A 20,345-nucleotide genomic window follows, 5' to 3' on the forward strand; every position below is an offset into this window, starting at 1 on the left:
AGACAGAGCATCTGCCTTGCCATTAGCTTTTCCAGGTCAAAAAGTGATGGCAAAATCGAAGTCTGCAAAATAAAGGGAACAATGCAATTGTCTTGCTGTTAGTGTACAAGCTGATTTCAAAAACTGTAAATTTCTATGGATGGTGTAAACAGTTACTTTATGTTTAGCTCCCAAAATATAATGTCTCCATTCACAAAAGGTTTCTTTGATGGCCAAAAGCCCCTTATCAGCAATTGAATAGTTTACCGCTGGTGGAGTTCATTTTCGTGAGAAAAAGGCAACTGGATGAAATTGCCCTGTATCTTTATGATGCTGTGAGAGAATACCGTCTACAGCGACATCTGAAGCATCTGCTTCCACATAATAAGGCTCATCTGGATTGGGGTGTAGTAATATTGGAGCTGTGGTGAAGGAGTTTTTAAAAAATTTAAAAGCATCATCTGCTTCTTTTGTCCATTCAAACCTCACTCTTTTTTTTAACAAACGAGTGATGGGAGAGACTATTCGAGAAAAATTGGGTATGAATCTTTGATAAAAGTTGGTGAATCCCAATAAACTTTGGATTTCTTTAACATTGCAAGGAGAAGGCCAATTTTGAACTGTCTTTATCTTAGTTGGATCCATACTAACTCCTTCTGATGACACAATGAATCCAAGGAACTCTACTCTTTCGACATGGAATGCACACTTTTCCAATTTCACATAAAGATTGTGCTCTTGTAGTCTCATAAGGATGGATCGAACATGTGAAACGTGTTCTTGCAGATTGTCAGAAAAAATCAAGATATCATCTATATATACACGGCAAATCTGTCGAGAAATTCTCGTAATATATCATTTACAAAATGCTGAAAAGCTGCAGGAGCGTTACATAATCCATATGGCATCACCTGGTATTCAAATAATCCATTAATTCATATCGAGTTCGAAAGGCTGTTTTCCATTCATCTCCAGATGCCACTCGTAGCAAATGATAAGCCCCTCCCAGATCTAATTTGGTGTAAATGTTTGCATTTTTTACTTGATCTAAAAGAACTGACACCAAAGGCAGCGGGTATCGATTCTTGATGGTAACCTGATTGAGGGCTCGATAATCTATGCAAGCCTGGAGACCCCCATCCTTCTTGGGTATGAAAAACAGCAGGGAGGAAACCGGAGATTTAGAGGGGCAAAAAAAAGCATTAGCTAGATATTGATCGAAATACTCTTTCAAGTATTGGTTCTCCACTTCGGTTAATGCATATATTCAACTACATGGCAATATTGCTCCTGGCTCCAATTCAATTTTGCAGTCATATGGTCGATGTGGTGGCAATTTCTCAGCCTCTTTCTTGTCAAAGACAGTCACCAAAGCTTCATATTCCATCAGAACTTCTGTTGTTTCAAGAGCATAGATCTTCGGAGAATGTGATGATAAACAAACCACCTGTGACTTTGTGAACGTTTCTACTTGACCATGAAAACTATTCTCTTTACAATAGGAAGAGCTCATTTCTAAATTCTTTTACTCCAATCAATTTGAAGATTATGCTCAGTAAGCCAGGGCCGACCCAAAATTAATTGAAACTGAGGAGCATCTATTAAATTAAAAATGATCTGTTCCTGATGTCCACCAAAGCCTTGAAATTGAATCGGTTTGGTCTCATGAGTAATTGCGCCTAAAGAGAGACTGGTGCCATCTACTGCTCTTACTACTTCCAAAGTTGATTTCATAACAAATCAAATTGGCATCTTATGACCACGTTTGATGTCAAAAAAATTGCCTGTAGCTCCAGAATCAATCATAGGTGATATTCCTTGAATTTCCTTCTCAGGAGTCTTGACTGTCACAGTTTGTACCAAATGTGGTGCTGCCGTCTGTAAAGTATTTGCTACTCGTTGTTCTGAGGGAGTTGTCTTGGTTTCTGCTTTCATTAGGGCAACTCCCCCTACTGATGAAGCTGACATTTTCCTGACTGCCCAGTCTTTGGTTTCATGGGACATTCTTTAACAAAATGCCAAGATGCACCACAGTATAAACACATTTGATTCATTCTTCATTTTTCCTTTTCTTCTTTAGGTAGCGGTCCTCGAATTGAACTAATTTGAATTAGTTCTTCCAATGTTACTCCCTCTCCTACTCTCATATGATCATTTTTTACTCAATCGAATCTCGGTGGGAGTGGCCAATAATCTCTTCTCTTTTCTGCTCTCCGTTCAGTTAACCGATGGTCAATTTGTAATACAAGATCAATTATTTCTGAAATTTCAGTGGGTCTATTTGGAACTCGTGCCAATGCATCCTTCAATTCATCCTTCAACCCACAATAGAATATGGCAGCCCTCTTTGATTCTGGCCACTTATTTTCTACTATGAGTTTTTTAAAATGAGCTAGATAAGCTACTAGATCTTTATTACCTTGCTTAATTTCCAACAGCTGATTATCTGTGGCCCAAGCTGCAGTTCGACGATCAAATATTCTTAAGAACTCTTCTTTGACATTTTGAAAATTATATAAAACTGGATAATTTCTCAAAACATGGACCATGCAGCTGCATCACCTGTCAGATAAGACAATATAAATTCCAACTTGAATCGGTCTTCAGAAAAAATGATGGGTCTACGTAGAAAATGCAATGAGCATTGAGTTAGACAAATTTGTGCTTTATTTGGATCTCCACCAAAACGCTCAGGTTGGTCCAAGTGAATTATAGGGGAAAAAGCATGAATTACTTGAGTAGATATACCTGTGGACTGTGAAGTAATAGGGGTATCGGAAAACGCTGAGTTACTAGACTTGGAAGTATTTCCTAACTCATTTCGTCCTTGTTTTATCTGTACTGTTTCTTCTATGGTATTGTTTAATTGCTTCTGCAATCCTTCTAAGATGGTGGCTAATGCCTTTACATCAATTCCTTCGGCCATTCTGCTCAGGAGGCAATCTGACTTCCCAGTAAATTAGGGAGGGCACTTCAATCTGTCAGAGTACTTTAATTTGATTCCCTCAGGAGCAGAAGATAAATCCTCAGTCCCAACCCAGACTACTTGCAACAAAATAGATTCTCTGTATTGAGAACCCTGGAAGGGAAAAGGGGAATGGGATTTAGAGAGACTGTCTCAGAGAAGGTGTTTCATCAAATACTCAGTTTGCAACCTCACTTCTTGTTTGACTGGATAATGGCACCTGAAAGATCACAATTACAATTACTAGGGACACACTATTGAATTATATTATTCTTTCTCATTGACTAACAATTAATTTCACTGACAAAAATATCACACTCACTTACCCTGAGTTCCCTGAGGAATTGCCTCTCTCTTTGTGTGTAAATGTTTGATATTGAACAATAGGTAATGAGTTTCTTAGAAATTGTTCTCAGTTTAACAAGAAGATTAGTCTGCTTCTCAACCTTTGTGATAAAATTAAAATTTTGAATTTGTTTGTCCACTCGTTCTCAATTATTTAGAATCGTTGCTATATATATATATATATATATATATATATATATATATATATATATATATTGTTAAGAGTCAATCGTGGTTGTATAAAGCGTAGAAAGAATTTCCTCTTGACTGTCTTATAATTACTTTTTTTGTCAAGAATAAATTATATGCCTCTTTGAAAAAACTTCCTTCTGTAACTTTCTTGAACTCCTGTTGTTTGTATATTGATGACTAGATCATCAAATTTGTTGTTAGTATATCTTTATTCTCTGAATGTTCTTAATAGTCCATTCTAGCCGGAGACTCTTTAATGTACAAAAAAAAAAACTCCTGTGTCCGTAAGTGCTTTTACACCATGAAATATTATTATCTGCGGTTAACTCATTTGTCTGTAAAATACATGTGAAGTTTTCCTCAAAAAAGACGTTTACCTCACAATATGCGCTCTCTCTGTGCATCTGGATTCCTGTCAGGTCACAGTTAAAGTGCAAAGCTGTCAAGCTGCGCGCACGTATCATAGCAACAAAACTGAGTGCAACACTAGAACTAGAACTTAAACTTTGGACTTCTCTTCAGCCCCTTGGATTCCTTACTTCTGCATTTTCTTTGCAACGTGTGCAGCACGACTCCGCAAACCTTCTTCTAACAAGGACGTCGCTGTATCCACTATGGATACTTCTTTCCCCGCACTCTTATTGCTTTTCTTTTACTTTTCACTGTTACTACTTGGCAGGTTTGAGAGTTCTTGACAGGTGGTAGTGGCAACTGTTGTCAATGTGGAATGCCCCATGGGCCAATGGCCTGGACATGGCAGGTTACCAGCAGCTTACAGACTGGCTATGGCATCTGTCCTGTGACACCAGACCAGTGATACGTTCAACACTATCCTCCAGGTCTGTTTCCACATTTCCACCAGCCTTTGCATGGTGGTGTAATCCTCATGAAATGGTTGTTAGTGATGTGGTGTGGTGTGCCCCTGGGTACCCCTGCACAGCCCATGCACTTGGCATGGGCAGTGCAGGGTGACCCATACCTTAGCCCTTTCCACTGCCTGATTTGTAGGGCTGAGTGCAGCGTGTCCTCTTACACCTAATGCAGGCCAAAACTGGCACTGACTCTATTTGATCCATCAATAATGTTTAGTGAGTGCCCCACAGAGCTACCATGTGCAGACAGATTTCCAGCCGCCCATCCCCAACGTGTGACTCATACTGCCAAGTGCAAAGGGTACACTGCACTGGCAGTCTTACCAACAGTGGGCTTGCTCATGCGTGTTGATGTGGAATTATCTGCCATTATGTATACAGCCATACCCCATGTGTTGTATGTGTGTGTTTATTTTCCCTTTTCCATGTGTCTGACATAGTTGTGTCCAAATAGTTGTTGTGTCAGCCTGTGAATATTGTGACCTAATGGTTGCTATCTGTGGTACATGTTTTCTATAGTGGCACTTTTCAGTTCAGCATCATTATGTGTGGTTGAACACAACTTCAGTTTAGTTGGTCTGGGTAGTGGCATGTTACCAATGATACCGGTCCAGCCTGTTATTACCCCAGCACCTGTTGAGTTATTGTTCCATGCACCCAGGGGACAACCTGACTCCATGATGTAGGGATGGCTGCCTCATGTGCATATGTTGTCTATGTGCAGTGTGGTGGTGCTACCGGCACATGCCTGGGTACTGTTGGAACAGTTGCAATGACTTGTGTGCTGTGAGATGCAGCACACATGTATTTGAGCAATGAGCCAAGGCAGTTGCAAAGTGTTACTGCAAGGGACACCACTATGAAGTAACCCCAGGAATTGTGTTGACTGACTACCCGGTCTCTGATGTCTTGGTTGTGTTAGTGGTGTTGATGTGATTACATGCAAGTGATGTTGTGATGTCACAACCAGTGGCACAGTGATTATTCATGCCATCCATCCCATGTGGTGCATTTGTACGTGTAGGTATTTAGGCATGGTGTTCTAAATATGTCCAGGTTGTGTATGTGTCAATGGTGCATGGCACTTCCAAGGCATAGGTACATGTGTAGCTTATGTTGGCATGCTGCAACTTGCTTAATGTGCATTGTATCCCTCTGCGCTCTTTTGACATGCATTGTGTGAGTCCTATGTGCCTCCCCCTTCTTGCACTTTACATTTAGACATATATTTCCCCCATGGAACTTGCCCTAAATTTGTGGTGTTTTCTGGTATTCTGCACTGTCCTGTCCTTGTATCCCTGTGATGATTTCCTCTGGGATAACTGCTGCAACCATCTCCTCCATCTCGTCTAAGTTGTGTTGCGGTGCTGGACTCCCACCTCCAGTTTGCAGTGCTGCCTTCCTGTTCCATGCCATTTTTTCATCGGTCCTTCTCTTGCAGTCATGCCAGCGTTTCTTGCACTCAGTCACAGGTCTCCTGACCTCTGCCACACTGTTGATCTTGTCTACAATCTGCTGCCAGATTGCCTCTCTCCTTCCAATTGGCAATTTAGAGGTGACGGAGAGTTGATTTTGATGCTCCGTCACCTCTATCACAAGTATTTCATGCTCCTCTGCGCTGAAACAACACTTCCTCTTTTTCTTCTCCCTCCCCTGGGTCTTGTCTGTGTCCTCCTGGCTGGTTCCTGGTTGAATCGGGTCCCCCCGGGATCTCTCCTGGCTTCCTACATCCATTTTGGGGCTCCTTTGCACTGTTCTCTCCGTTAGCATCTATATTTGACGCAATTGCGAGCAAAAATGGTGCATTTCCATTTTGCGACATGTTTACATGTTGTAAACCGGATTAGAGTCATTTTTCCTCCGTTAACGTCATTTTGCCTTCTGACAAGTCACCATGGTTAATGGCGGAAAAAAATACTCTAAAAATTTTTTTGCGCAACCCAGCGTCAAAGTATCAATTTGACGCCAAGTGGCATTAAAAAATGGTGCTAGTCAGCGCTAACCTTTTTGACGTTAAACTGCGTTAGTGCAGTTCAGCGTCAAAAAGTATAAATCTGGCCCTAAGTCCCATAACTTCACCCTGTCCACCAGATCGAAAGTACTAAAGAGATCCATAAAAGCTAAATGTAAAGAACCTCCCCTGGCTCTAACCTTTTTTACGATGAGCAAGTGCATATAAAGGGACTGTTTGACAGTGCCCACTCCTGGGCGAAAACCAAATTGTACTTCCAGGAGGAAGCCTTTTTCTTCTGCCCACTCTTCTAATTTCTGGAAAATCACCCTACCTATATTTTTAGCAGAGGAATCCAAAAGAGAAATCGGGCGGTAGCATGTTGGATTCCCTGTATCACATTTCTTAAAGACAGAACTATGGTGGATTTCTTCCAGAAACTGGGGATTTCAACTTTAATTGTGAAATGAAGCACATGCATAAGCAGAGGGGCCCAGAATGCTGGGTTTTGTCTGAAGACATCTATATACATATATCTTGCTGGCAGGGCTCTTTAAAATGGCCAGGGTTACATGGCTTATGTCAATAAAATAAGCAGGGGAATTTGCACTGCCTGAGACTATAAGATGCACCTGGGCAGGATTTATTAGGGGACTCTTCTTCAAAAATTCTTGAAAAGTGGAATACCCAATGGCCTGGGGAAATATAACATTCTTCTGTAGACGTTTTATATTCTGAAAAGTAAGGCTGATTAAAACATTCCAGAAAGCCTTAGAATCTCTAAGTTCTGCAGCTGCTTTTCGGTGCTCCCATGCCTTCTCTCTAATTTCTCTTTTCCTCTTTTCTAGGGCCTCCTTATAATTTTGCCTTGCTCACCTAATATCATCAGTGTTTCGGGGTAAAGTCTTAATTGCAGATTTTAACCTCATAGTGGTGGCAGAACAAGCATGGTTAAACCATCTGCATATGATGAGTTCAGTATGTATTTTCTTACTAAATGTCAAGTTGGTCATCATTTTAGAAGTTCAGTAAAACTTCCCAGAACTGCTTGTGGCTCAGCTTCATCTGATAAACAGCACATCACCTCTTCTCTCTTTCCAATAATTAGTTCCTCAAAAACTTGCTACTGTCCAAATTCTCCCATTTGGAATCTATCCCCTTATTTTATAGTACAAATTAGGGGAACAAACAGAATTCACTGTTTAGGTGGCAGGACAAATTATACAAATGGAGACTGGGTTGTCGTTGCTAATACTAGAAGGTCTAGTTTTTGATTCCAGTACTAGGGGAGATAAGTGAAGAGAATAAAATCAATGGTAGACCCCACTACCTTCGCCTGTGAAAGTTGGGGGGGGGCATCACACAATCATTGAATAAATTGTTGAAGTAACATCATCCAGACAAACCTCTGTTATTGAGTTCTTATTTATAAGTTTAATGTATTTTCAAAAGGACGGACCAGTGTTAGGTTGTTCTGGTATCCTGAACATACAGTTACTCCAGTATTGGAACTTTCATAGATTCACATGCTTGAATCATTCCCCGTCATTAAGATGGGAGTCCCTGGGACCTTTAAAAAAGTAGTGTCAATATGGAAATAACATATAGGCCCTGGTCCTTTTGGTTTAGTTCCATTTCCTAGTCATTATGCAAAAAAGGACTAAATTTAAAGATCAACCAATCAGGTGACACCACCCTGTAGAACCTTCCTGAGAGAAGCTCCAGTGCCTCATATTTTCAACGGCACATTGTGCTAGGGAGTCTTCACTGGGCTCTGCTCAGTTTTATTCCTCAGACTCCACCAAATTATCTTTGCTAATTGTCTACTGATTTTTTAAACAACTTCTCACACATTTGCCCTGTATATTGGTATTCTGTGTTTTTTGGTGTCCTACACTGATGAGTTAATTTGTCAGAAACAGCTAAAAAAAGGGGTTTTCTAGACCCTATGGCACTTGCAGGACAAAGAGGCTCCACATGGATACCCTCACATAGACTGCATTTACTACTTCTATCTGGATCATAAACCCAAAGAATGCAAGGTATGTTGCACTTTTTCTAATAAGACATTAAAGAAGGGCAACTCCTTCTGTGGCTCCAGACTTAAGTCAAGAGACAATCCTGTCTCTGAAGAAGAGAGCAATCCATCATCTCTATCCTCTCAAAAGAGACCTGTTAAAAGACGTACAGAGGAGTCCACTGCTCCTTCTTCTGAGGAACAACCGAAGAAAGCTTCTCAAAAGTCTCAGGATTCTCACAGACACAGAGGATGTAAGTCTCCTCAGGAGAGCAAGATGGATTCTGCACCTAAAGTTGAGGTAAAGGCTTCAAAAGCTATCAAAAAATCTACCTCTGAACCTCCAACACCTCTACCTCAAATTATACATACTTTTCAAAGGCCTTATTCGGCACTGCCGACAGATAGTTTGTTGTCGACTCCACCGTCGATGAGGAAATCCGACAATGACCATGTTGCTGAAAGCAGTGACAGCAGCAATGGTGATGTATACTGCAAACACTATCTCAGTTTCCATAGCGGTATCCTCCTAGTTGACGACGGCATCCTGAGCTACTTTCACACCTATTTCACTGGCACTCAAGATAACCTCCTTGTCAACGACGGCGCACCGGTCGACAATGACAGTCCTGTCGACACTGACCCTGTCATCCATGGTACCACTGACAACGGCGCCCACATCTACAGACATGGACCCATCGACAGTGCTCACCTTATCAACGCCATCATTGAAGAAAAAAATTTACGTTTAGACTCTCGACATCCAAACCTATCTGAAAACAAAGAAGGGAAAAAATTATCACACCGGCACACACTTGACCAAGTAAACTGCCTTCATTGGTACAATCCCACCTCCTGGATGAAGACTCAGACGAGGACAGTATTTTTGGAGCAGCTCTTAGCCCATCACAATTGCACGTAAAATGCCAAGAGTATTCTAATGAAGGAGGAGGCAATGAGCAGCAGTATTATGACCAACCACATTACCAGTAACAACACCAATATCAAGAACAAATGGTATGTTTGTCATCAACTTTGTTAACGGATCTCCAAATGATGTTCTCAGCCTATAAAAGAGTTTTCAATCAACTGCAGACCCTGTTCAACACAGTTGTGTCCCATCTCCACCGTCAACTCCAGCATCTTCCCACCCGTTGCCTTTTACTCCATGCCTGCCACATTCCCCACAGATCACAGTTAGATGATCCCGCATCATCTGAGGGAGGCAGAAAGGAAGGGGAGATTCAGGACCTCCAGGATGAATGGGATGATTACTTATTGCCAGCACCATCATCTCCTTCTCCAACACCAACTGACTCTCCCCCAGAAGATATAGGAGGTTTACATTATACACTAGAGTGAGCAGCACTTCAATTTGGGCTTCCAATTCTGAAAAAACAAAAGGACTGTTGTCTTTGTGATTTTTAAGAACCTTGCTGTGCTATACCCATTATCGATTATATTTGGGAAGAAGAGTCTGAAAGTAATGCGCAATCCAGGCCCTGGAGGATGCCCCAGCTTGCCTGACGGTGTAGGAAGCTGGCCTGGTGTGTGGTGAGCACCTGTGGTTTTATCACCTTATACAAGGTCCAGGTATTCCTTATTAGTGAAGTGTAGGCAGTGTCTAGGAAGCCAGGGCCCTCTTGAGGTAGCTGTGGATGTGCAGCCAAGACTTATCTAGAAGACATGTAAAGCTTATGCAATACCACTAAAGCCACACAGCACTTACACACAAGAAAGAACCACACAGTGCTACAAAAATAAAGAGACTTTATTATAGGAACACAAATACTAAAATACTGAATAGGCGATACTCCAATAGGAGGTAACTAAACACACTGTTATGTACACATTAGAAGCCAGTGATTAGCATAGAAAGCAATTGCAAATAGTAAAAACAATAGCAAATACTGAAAACCCTCGGGGGAGACCAAACCATATACTAAGTTAGTAGAATGTGAAATACAGTCCTCCAACCAAGGAAGTGGAATCCGTAGAGGGGAGCTGGAGGAACGAGGGGCCAGATGTAGCAAAGTGTTTGCGCCTCGCAAACGGCGAAAATCGCCGTTTGCGAGGCGCAAAAGCCACTTTGCCATTCAGAAATGCATTTTGCGAGTCGGCTCCGACTCGCAAAATGCATTTCCGACTCGCAAATAGGAAGGGGTGTTCCCTTCCTATTTGCGACTCGCAGTGGGATGCAATTCGATTTGCGAACGAGTACGCGGACGCAAATGGAGTCGCAGTTACCATCCACTTCAAGTGGATGGTAACCCACTCGCAAATTGGAAGGGGTCCCCATGGGACCCCTTCCAGTTTGTGACTGGACCCCAAATTATTTTTTCAGGGCAGGGAGTGGTCCAAGGGACCACTCCCTGCCCTGAAAAAAAACCGAAACTGTTAGGAAAACGGGCTACACTTCAAAAAAAAAAAAACTGCTTTATTGAAAAGCAGGTCGCGAACATGGAGGTCTGCTGACGACAGCAGGCCTCCATGTTAGCGAGTGCCTATACTCGCAATGGGGCCGCAATTTGCGACCCACCTCATGAATATTCATGAGGTGGGTCATTGCGACCCCATTGCGAGTCGCAGTCGGTGTCTGAGACACCGTACTGCATAGCAATTTGTGACTTGCAAATTGCGAGTCGCAGGGACTCGCAATTTGCAAGTCGCAAATTGCCGACTTGCTACATCTGGCCCTAGGGTCCCCACAAGGTAAGTACCAGGGTGCCTCCCACCAACCAGGAGAGAAGGAGTACCTGATTTTCCCCCATACCCACAGGATAACTTTGGAAAAGGACTGTGCAAGACCCAGACAAGACTGGAAGAAACCAAAGGTGGATCCTGACAGAAGAAGACCTGCAAAGGAAGGGGACCAAGTCCAGTTTGCGTTGTAGTGTCTGGTGGTGGCAGGAGCCACTACCCACCCTTCTGTGGATGAAGGACCAGATTGAAGGTGGCCGAAGAGAGTCAGCAGTGCAGCACAAGAGCAGCAGAGGAGTTCCAGAAGTAATGCAAGTGATGTCCCACGTCGATGGTCTGTAGTGCTGCAAAACCACCAACAAACCTTGGCAAATGCAAGAGTTGGAGAAGAAGGTTTTGCAGGGCTGAAGAGGACCAGCAAGGCCTAGGTGACTCAACTCAAGGAGGGGAGTCTGAGGTGACCCTCAGCAGCTAGGAGAGTCACAGGAAGTGGAGGCAGCCCCCACAGGCGACCCACGGGCAGCAGGCACCTAAGTCGCAGTGAGGCCCACTCAGCACACCTGGAGAAGTGTCCCACGTCACGGGAGCAGGAGACTGTGAATTGCAGGAAGAAGTGCTGGGGGCCGGGCTACACAGAGGAGGCACAAACAAACCTTGGTAGCTGCAAGAGTCACAGTGCACAGGGGTACTGTCCTGCAAGGAGAAGCAAAAGCTTACCATCTCTCAAGTTGGACAGCTGGTAGAGAGAACCAAAGGGACCACCACCTGTGATGCAGGATCCACGCAGCTCCGGAGAAGAGAAGATCCACGCAGCCGGTCGTCATTTCAGTTGGTTCCTGCGGATGCAGGGGAGTGAGCCCTTCACTCCAAGGGAAATTCCTTTTTGCTTCTTGTTCAGGCTAAAGACTCGCGACCCTCAGAGGATGCACAGCCGGAGAAATGTTGCAGTTGCTGGAAGGAGCCGGAGAAACAATGTTGCAGAGTGGAGTCCTTGCTGGAGTTGCAGATTGTAGTCGCAGTCCTGGTGGCCAAGAGATTAAGTAAACGATGCAGAGGCTGGAATCGTGCACGTTGAATCTGAGGACCCATCCAAGAGGGAGACCCTAAATAGCCCAGGAAGGGGGATTGGTCACCTAGCAAGATGACCACCTATCAGGAAAGGGCAGTGATGTCACCTGCCTGACTTGGCCACACAGATGCTCCCGGGGGCCTCTGCCCATCTTGGATTCAAGATGGCAGAATCAAGTGCCCACCTGGAGGAGCTTTGTGCACCACCCCCGGGGTGGTGATGGACAGGGGAGTTCTCACTCCCTTTTCCATTGTCCAGTTTCAAGCCAGAGCAGGGGCCAGGGGTCCGTGGTCTGGTGCAAACCGGTTTATGCAAGGAGGGCACCAAATGTTCCCTTTAAACATAACGGTGGCTTGGGGAGGGTACCCCTCCTAAGCCATGTAACACCTATTTCCAAGGGAGAGGGTGTTACTTCCCTCTCCAACAGGAAATCCTTTGTTCTGCCTTCCTCTGCCTACGCTGGTCAAGCAGCAGGAGGGCAGAAATCTGTCAGAGGGGTGGCAGCAGCATGGGCTGCCTGGAAAACCCCAGAAAACTTGTAGGAGTAATGCTGAGGGTCCTCTAAGGAGTCCCAGAGTGCATGGAATCATACAACCAATACTGGCAACAGTATTGGGGTATGTGTCCAATGTGTTTGATACCAAACATGTCCAGGTTCGGAGTTATCATTATGTAGCTGGACACAGGTAGTGAGTGACCTGTGTCCAGTACACGGGTAACATGGCTTCCCCACACTTACGAAGTCCAGTGTAATGGGAATGGAGTGCGTAGGGGCACCTCTGCTTGTTCAGGAGTGATATCACACACAGGGACCTGCACTCTGCCCTCTAGGCTAGGAAGGCCTACAATAGGGGTGACTTACAGTGACCTGGTACAGTGACTTGTAGTGAATGGGTGCATGCACCTTTTCACGCAGGCTACTATGGCAGGCCTGCAGACACATTTTACATGCGCTCAAATGGGTGTCACGATACATGCTGCAGCCCATTGGGAACCCCTCGTGCCCCAATGGCCTGGGTACCTAAGTACCATATACTAGGGACTTATATAGGGGCACCAGTATATAAATTGGGATGTGGAAAGTCCTCAGCAACTACATTTAGAGGGAGAGAGCACAATCACTGTAGTCCTGGTTAGCAGGATCCCTGTGAAAACTGTAAAAACACTCTGACAGCAGGCAAAAACTAGGGGTAACCATGCCAAAAAGAGGCTACTTTCCCACAGTCGGGTCATCGAAGACCAGATTCTGTGGTCTCTGAGGCAGCCCAGAGAAGGTCTAGGAACCCTTCAAAACTTCTATCAGTGCCCCCAGATAAGACGTAGTCATCTAGACAATACAGGAAAACGCTTTTCAGCAATATTGTCGTTCACAGTCAGAGCTGCAAATTCATTGGCACTGCTGGGTACATACGACAGACAAATATAGTCCGATGTGGCACAGTATATAGACAAACTTCCTGATGAGATGAAAGAGCAGGCAAAAAAGATTTTAGCAGGTGGGGAGCGCACTTCTTCAGAAATCATTGACTGCACGACGGACATCGCTATTACTGGGTTCAGGCAGCTGACGGGAGCAGCGTTTTTACGCGTAAAGGTTGGTTCAAAGCTATCTTGTTCAGGCCCGAGGTACAAGCCAAAATACTGGATCCTATGATGGACAAACTTTGTTTGAAAAGCATGTCTACAACACTCCCCACACAATTAAGACAGTTACTGACATGGGCCAAGTCACTTGGCACATTATAGTAGAGCCATTGTGGAGCCAGAAGAAGAGGACAAGTATCGTAAATAGGGGAATACCAACAATACCATTTTCCATCATACCTCTGTTCAACCCAACAATTTCTGAGCCAATACCAACAAAGATAACCACCATCAGCGGACCATGTCAGACCTCCACCCAGAGGAAAATCTGGTCGGCAAGGCAAGGACACCACTCCTCGACAATGACTTGTGCCTGCCGACGGCTACTCCCCTCAATGTTTCTTCCAAAATAGCTGGAAGAAAAAACCCATTATCTACACCGTTGGAGGCAGATAACAACGGAAAAATGGGGTTCCATACCTAGTCACGTTCGGACACACATTGGAATTTATATAGACACAATCTCCAATGCCCCCACAACTTTTTTTCCAAAAACATCTGCGTATTCTCACAGGGGAAGTCAACAAAATGATCACAAAATGAGCTATAGAAAAAGTACCCCTGTCACAGAGAGGAAAAGGTTTCTACTCCTGTTTTTTTCTTAGTATGGAAGACGTCAAAGCAGTGAAGACCAATCTTGGATTTAAAGACTCTCAACAAATACCTCAAGAAACAAATGGTCACATTGCAAGATATTCTACAGCTCCTCAACAAGGGAGACTAAATGGCATTGCTAGATCTTCAAAATGCATATTTTCATATCCCCATCCATCTAATACACAGGAAGTTCCTCACGTTTTCAGTAGCTGGCAGCCACTATCAGTTTCGAGTATTACCTTTCGGTCTCAAGTCTGCTCCTTGAATCTTTGCAAAATGCCTCTCCCTGGTAGCAGCTTTCTTCAGGCGGCAATGGCATCAAATATTCCCATATCTCAACAACTGGCTTCTCAAGGCATCTTCCAGCCACTCAGCAAAACTGTCCACCATGGCTTGTATACGCTTGTTCCATGAGTTAGGTCTCACACTCAATCAGACATCCATCGCAACCGAGAACGTTCTTGGGAGCAGTTTTAGACACGAGAGAGAACAAACCATATTCAACAGACAAGAGATAACAAAAGTTGATCAAGCTGGCAAAAAATAATACAAAAAAGAAGATCACTTTCGGTTCGCCTTTACAAATCTCTTTTGGGCATGATCGCTTCCTGCAGCCATCTAATACCCACTGCCACCTACTCATGCATCATCTTCAGGAAGAACTGGACACCATATGGGAACAAGCAACAGGAAGCTTCAACGACATTGTCCAGGTGACTCTAACAATAGTCAATTTGTTAGCTTGGTGGACGCAACCAGTCACTCTCTCACGCGACCTACCATTTCTTGCTCCAACATCACCCCTGGTGATCACCACAGACGCTTCCTTGGATGGCTGGTGCGCGTTTCTTAAGGACCTCCAGATCAGTGAAAAATGGCCACTTTCCCATTAAGGCCTTTATATCAATCTTCTTGAATTAAGAGCAGTGCGCCTGGCCTTGCAAGCCTTCCTTCCCAGAATTTAACAATCCTTGGTGCCTGTACGAACAGACAATACAATAACAATGCACTATATAAACAAACAAGGCAGCCAGCTAATTTGGAAACTGTGCATTTGCCACAAAATACATCTGATGGCAGAACATCTACCTGGAAAAGAGAACAACTTAGCAGACACTTTAAGCAGACCATCTTGCCATGAGTGGAAATTGAACCAGCACATACTTAAACTGGTCTTTAGTTGATTTGTAACCCCTCACAATGCAAAATGCCAGGTACTTCGCAAGGTGGCATCCCCATGTGTGAACGTGGGGGAATGCATTTTCGATTGCATGGTCTGGCATATTTGCCTGCACCTTTCCTCCAATTCCCCTCCTTCCAAAACCCATCAGGAAGATCAAGTCTGAGGCCTGCAGGATGATACTCATAGCCCCAGCATGGCCGCATCAGCACTTGTTTATGGAGCTTCTCCTCCTCTCAGCACAACAGCGCATACTACTCGAACCGATTCCATCTCCATTGACAATGAACCAGGGTCAAGTTTAACATCCAGACCCAAGTCTCTTCGGTCAATGGCCTGGCTCCTGAGTTCTACAAATTTGGGCACTTAAACATTCCTACAGCTGCAGGGAAATTCTAGCTAGGCCAAGAGCAGAAAGTACTAACAGGACATATCATTTGAAATGGAAGAGATTTTGCATATGGTGCCAAACATCAAATATTAACCCTTTCTCTTTGTCACTAGAGCAGATTCTGCCCTGCTTACTACATAGGGCTCAGTCTGATTTATGATATTCTTATATAAAAGTACACCTTGCAGCCATCTCTCGTTTTAGGAGATCGCCAAAAAATCCATCTCTGTGGTTGGTGAGGCTCATTAAGAAATTCCTTAAAGGATTGTTTGGCACAATCCCACAGTAAGACCTCCTCCTCCACAGTGGTAGCTAAACACAGTTCTTTCACAGCTAATGAAACCACCTTTTGAACCTATCCACAAAGCAGATATGAAGTATCTTTTCTGTAAAGTAGCTCTCCTTCTTGCCCTCACGTCAGCTAGACAAGTAAGTGAAATACAAGCTTTCATCATCCACGGACCCTTCCTTCAATTCAGAGACGATTGGGTTGTACTATGAACTAACACTAAATTCATTCCTAAAGTCCCGTCAGATTTCCATCTCAATGAACCCATGGTATTTAAGTCTTTTTTCCCAAATCCTCAGACTTTGGCGGAAAGGTCAATGCACACTCTAGATATTAAAAGGTGCTTAAAGGTTTCTCTACACAGAACAAGACATTTTTGTAAATCTAATCAATTCTTCATTCCATATAGTGCACCTAGAAAGGGATTTCCACTAACTAATCAAAACATTTACAGATGGATCTCTAATGTCATTATATTCTGTCACCAACAAGCTGGTAGACCTTTGAATACAAAAGTTCGATCTCATTCCTCTAAAGATGCATCCACATCCATGGCTCTGTTTGCTGGAGTATCATTACCAAACATATGCAGAGCAGCAACATGGACTACTGCTCATACCTGCTCATACCTTCACTCAGCTCTATTGCTTGGAGGCACAACTTCTCAAGTACCCAGCAGTAGGCCAAGCAGTTCTATGGCACCTGTTTCAATAAAGATGAGCCAGTTTTCCTCCATCTCTGTGAGAAAGTAGCCTCTTTCTACCATGGTTACCCCATTTTTGGCCTGTTTGTCAGTGTTTGTTAGTGTGTTTTTACTATCTCACTGGGATCCTGCTAGTCAGGACCCCAGTGCTCATAGTGTGTGTTCTACATGTCAGTATGTTTTACTGTTTTGTCAGTATGCTTGACTGTGTCACTGGAGTCCTGCTAACCAGAACTCCAGTGCTTTTGCTCTCTCTGATTAAAAATGTATACTTACATACAGGTAACCCAGTTTTCCACTCCAAAGTGGCATACTGGATCCCTGGTATATGGTACCTTGGTACCCAGGGCATTGGGGTTCCAGGAGATCCTTATGAGCTGCAGCTTTTCTTTTGCCCCCCATAAGGAGCTCATACAAACACTTCTTCAGGACTGCCATTGCAGCCTGAGTGAAATAGTGTAAGCACTATTTCGCAGCCATTTTCATTGCACCAGGCCACTTATAAGTCACCTACATATCTAACCTTCAGACCCTGAAGGCTAGGTGCATAGTACCTGTGTATGAGGGCACCCCTGCTCTAGCAGAGGTGCCCCCATGTCATCCAGGCCCATTTTCCAAGTCTTCGTGAGTGCGGGGACACCATTATAAGTGTGCAGTACATATAGGTCAATACATATATGTAGCTTCACAATGGTAACTCCGAATATGGCCATGTGAGGTGTCTAGGATTAAGAAATTGTACCCCCAATCTGATTCTGGTATTGGGTGGTGCAATTCCATGCACCCAGCGGGCTCCACCATGGACCCCCAGTACTGCCATACCAGTCTTTTGAGGTTTTCACTGCAGCTCCAGCTGCTGCCACCTCACAGACAGGCTTCTGCCCTCCTGGGGCTTGAGCAGCTCAATCCCAGGAAGGCAGAACAATGCATTTCCTGTAGGAGAGGGGTGTTACACCCTCTCCCTTTGGAAATAGGATTTACAGGCATGGGAGGGGTTTCATCCCAGAACCTCTGGAAGTGCTTTGAAAGGCACAGATGGTGCCCTCCTTCCATAATCCAGTCTACACAGGTTCAGGGACCCACAGTCCCTACTCTGACACAAAATTGGACAAAGGAAAGGGGAGGACCACTCCCCTGTCCATCACCACCCTAGGGGTGGTGCCCAGAGCTCCTCCAGAGTGTCCTGGGTTCTGCCATCTTGTTTTCAGGATGGTCAGGGAACTCTGGGAGCATCTGAGTGGTCAGTACCTGCAGGTGACGTCAGAGACCTCTTCTGATAGGTCCATACCTGGTTAGGTGACCAATCCCCCTCTGAGGGCTATTTAGGGTCTCTCCTGTGGGTGTTTCCACAGATTCGGTTTTGCAAGATTCCAGTAGGACCCCTCTGCAACCTCTGCTTTACCTTCTACCGTTGGATCAACTGCAGAACTGCACCAGGAACTCTACAAGTGCAACAAAGTATGCAAGAAAGCTACTGCTGCTCTGTAACTCCAGCTCCTGCCAGCAACTGCAACAGTTTTCAGGTTATGTACACTCTGAGGACTCCCTGTCTTAATCCTGCACTAGAAGGACCAAAGGAATCTCCTGTAGAGTGACAGAGTCACTTCTCTGCTTCAGCCAGCACCTCTCTGCAGTAACAACTGTTACTCTGGGACTCCTCTCCTGTCAACGAGCATGATCCCTGGAACACAGGTGGTGGACTGAAGTGATCCTGACTGTCCAAAGTCCAGCTGTCTGAATTTGGTGGAGGGGAGGGCTTGCCTCCCCGATCCAGGCAGTACCCCTGTGCACAATATGTTTTGCAGCTCCTAGGGCTTCTGTGAGCTTCTTCCAGAAATCCTTCATACACAGCTTAGCCCAAGTCACCAGCACTCTACCCTGTGATGCTCAGCTCCCTGATTTGTTCTCCGGTGGCGTGGGATCCCTTTGTGTAGTGCTGCAATGACCGCATTCTGCAACTCCTTTGTCCCTGTGTCCTGGGACTCCTGTGGGTGGTGCCTGGTCTTCTGATGGCTCTCTAAAGTGCTCAGAGCCCCCTCTGTCTCCTCAGTCTGAGTTGAGACCCCCAGGTCCCTCCTGGGCCCAGGTAGTGCCTTTGCCCACCAATCGCAACATTTGCGTGAGCCAAGGTTTGTTGATGGACTCCCACGACGAAAACCTGCCTGCATCCAACGACTCAATGTGGGACATCTCTTTCGCCAAGCAGGAACCTGCAGCTGTCTTCTTTGGTGCATTTCTGACTTTTTCTTCCAACCAGAGAATCCACTTTTGCACCTCTATCTGGGTTAGCAGGGGCTCCTGTTCTTCCTGGACTCTTCATCTGTTCTTGGACTTGGTCTCCTCTCTCCACAGGTCTTCAGGTCCAGGAATCCAGCGTTGGTGTCTTGCAGTATTGCTTGGTTTTTGCATAATCCTTTACCACGACTCCTAGTGTGTTCTGAGGAAACTTGCTGTACTTTACTCCTGTTTTCCTGGGCTCTGTGGTGGAGTACTTTACTTACATTTGGTGTTTTCTTACACCCCCAGCACCCCTCTACACACTACTCTTGCCAAGGTGGGGGACAGACTCTCGCATTCCACTATTTTAGCATATGCTTTGTGTTGCCCCTAGGCCCATTCTAGCCTATGGAGTTTTTCACTATTTGCACTATTTTATGACTGTGTACTTTCCTGATTTTAGTAACTAGGGTATATATTATGTGTAGCACTTACCTCCTAAGGGAGTATAGCCTCTAAGATATTTTTGGCCTTGTGTCACTAAAATAAAGTACCTTTTTTTTTGGTAACACTGAGTATTGTCTTTCTTGTGTGTGTGTACTGTGCGACTACAGTGGTATTGCAAGAGTTTTGCATGTCTCCTAGTTCAGCCTTGGCTGCTCTACCTACAGCTCCCTCTGGACAGCCTGGCTTCTAGACACTGCCTATATTTCACTAATAAGGGATAACTGGACTTGGTATAAGGTGTAAGTACCTTAGGTACCCACTACAAACCAGGCCAGCCTCCTACAATCCCACCATCTGTTTAATTCTTCCACACATTTTATCCTCTATTTTCAAGGATATATATATATGTATATGTAGAATAGATATACATATATATATATATATTTATATATATATACATATATATGTATATATATATATATATATATATATATATATATATATATATATATATATATATATTTATTTATTTACATATACATAGTTTACTGTTTCAAGTATTATTTATCAACTGCAAAATGTGCTCAATACTGCTATCTATTCTGATTCAAGCATGTGAACAAATGAAAGTTCCAATACGGGAGTAAGGAATAAGCTACTTACCTGTAACTGTAGTTCTCCAGTATTGGAATTTTTCATAGATTCACATAAGACCCACCCACCTCCCCTGAGAGGCTTACCTTTCTTTTCTCATTAGTTATTCTGGTACGCACTAGTTCTGCGAAAA

The sequence above is a fragment of the Pleurodeles waltl genome, chromosome 4_2 (genome assembly GCF_031143425.1).
Source record: "Pleurodeles waltl isolate 20211129_DDA chromosome 4_2, aPleWal1.hap1.20221129, whole genome shotgun sequence".
Taxonomy (NCBI): Eukaryota; Metazoa; Chordata; class Amphibia; order Caudata; family Salamandridae; genus Pleurodeles; species Pleurodeles waltl.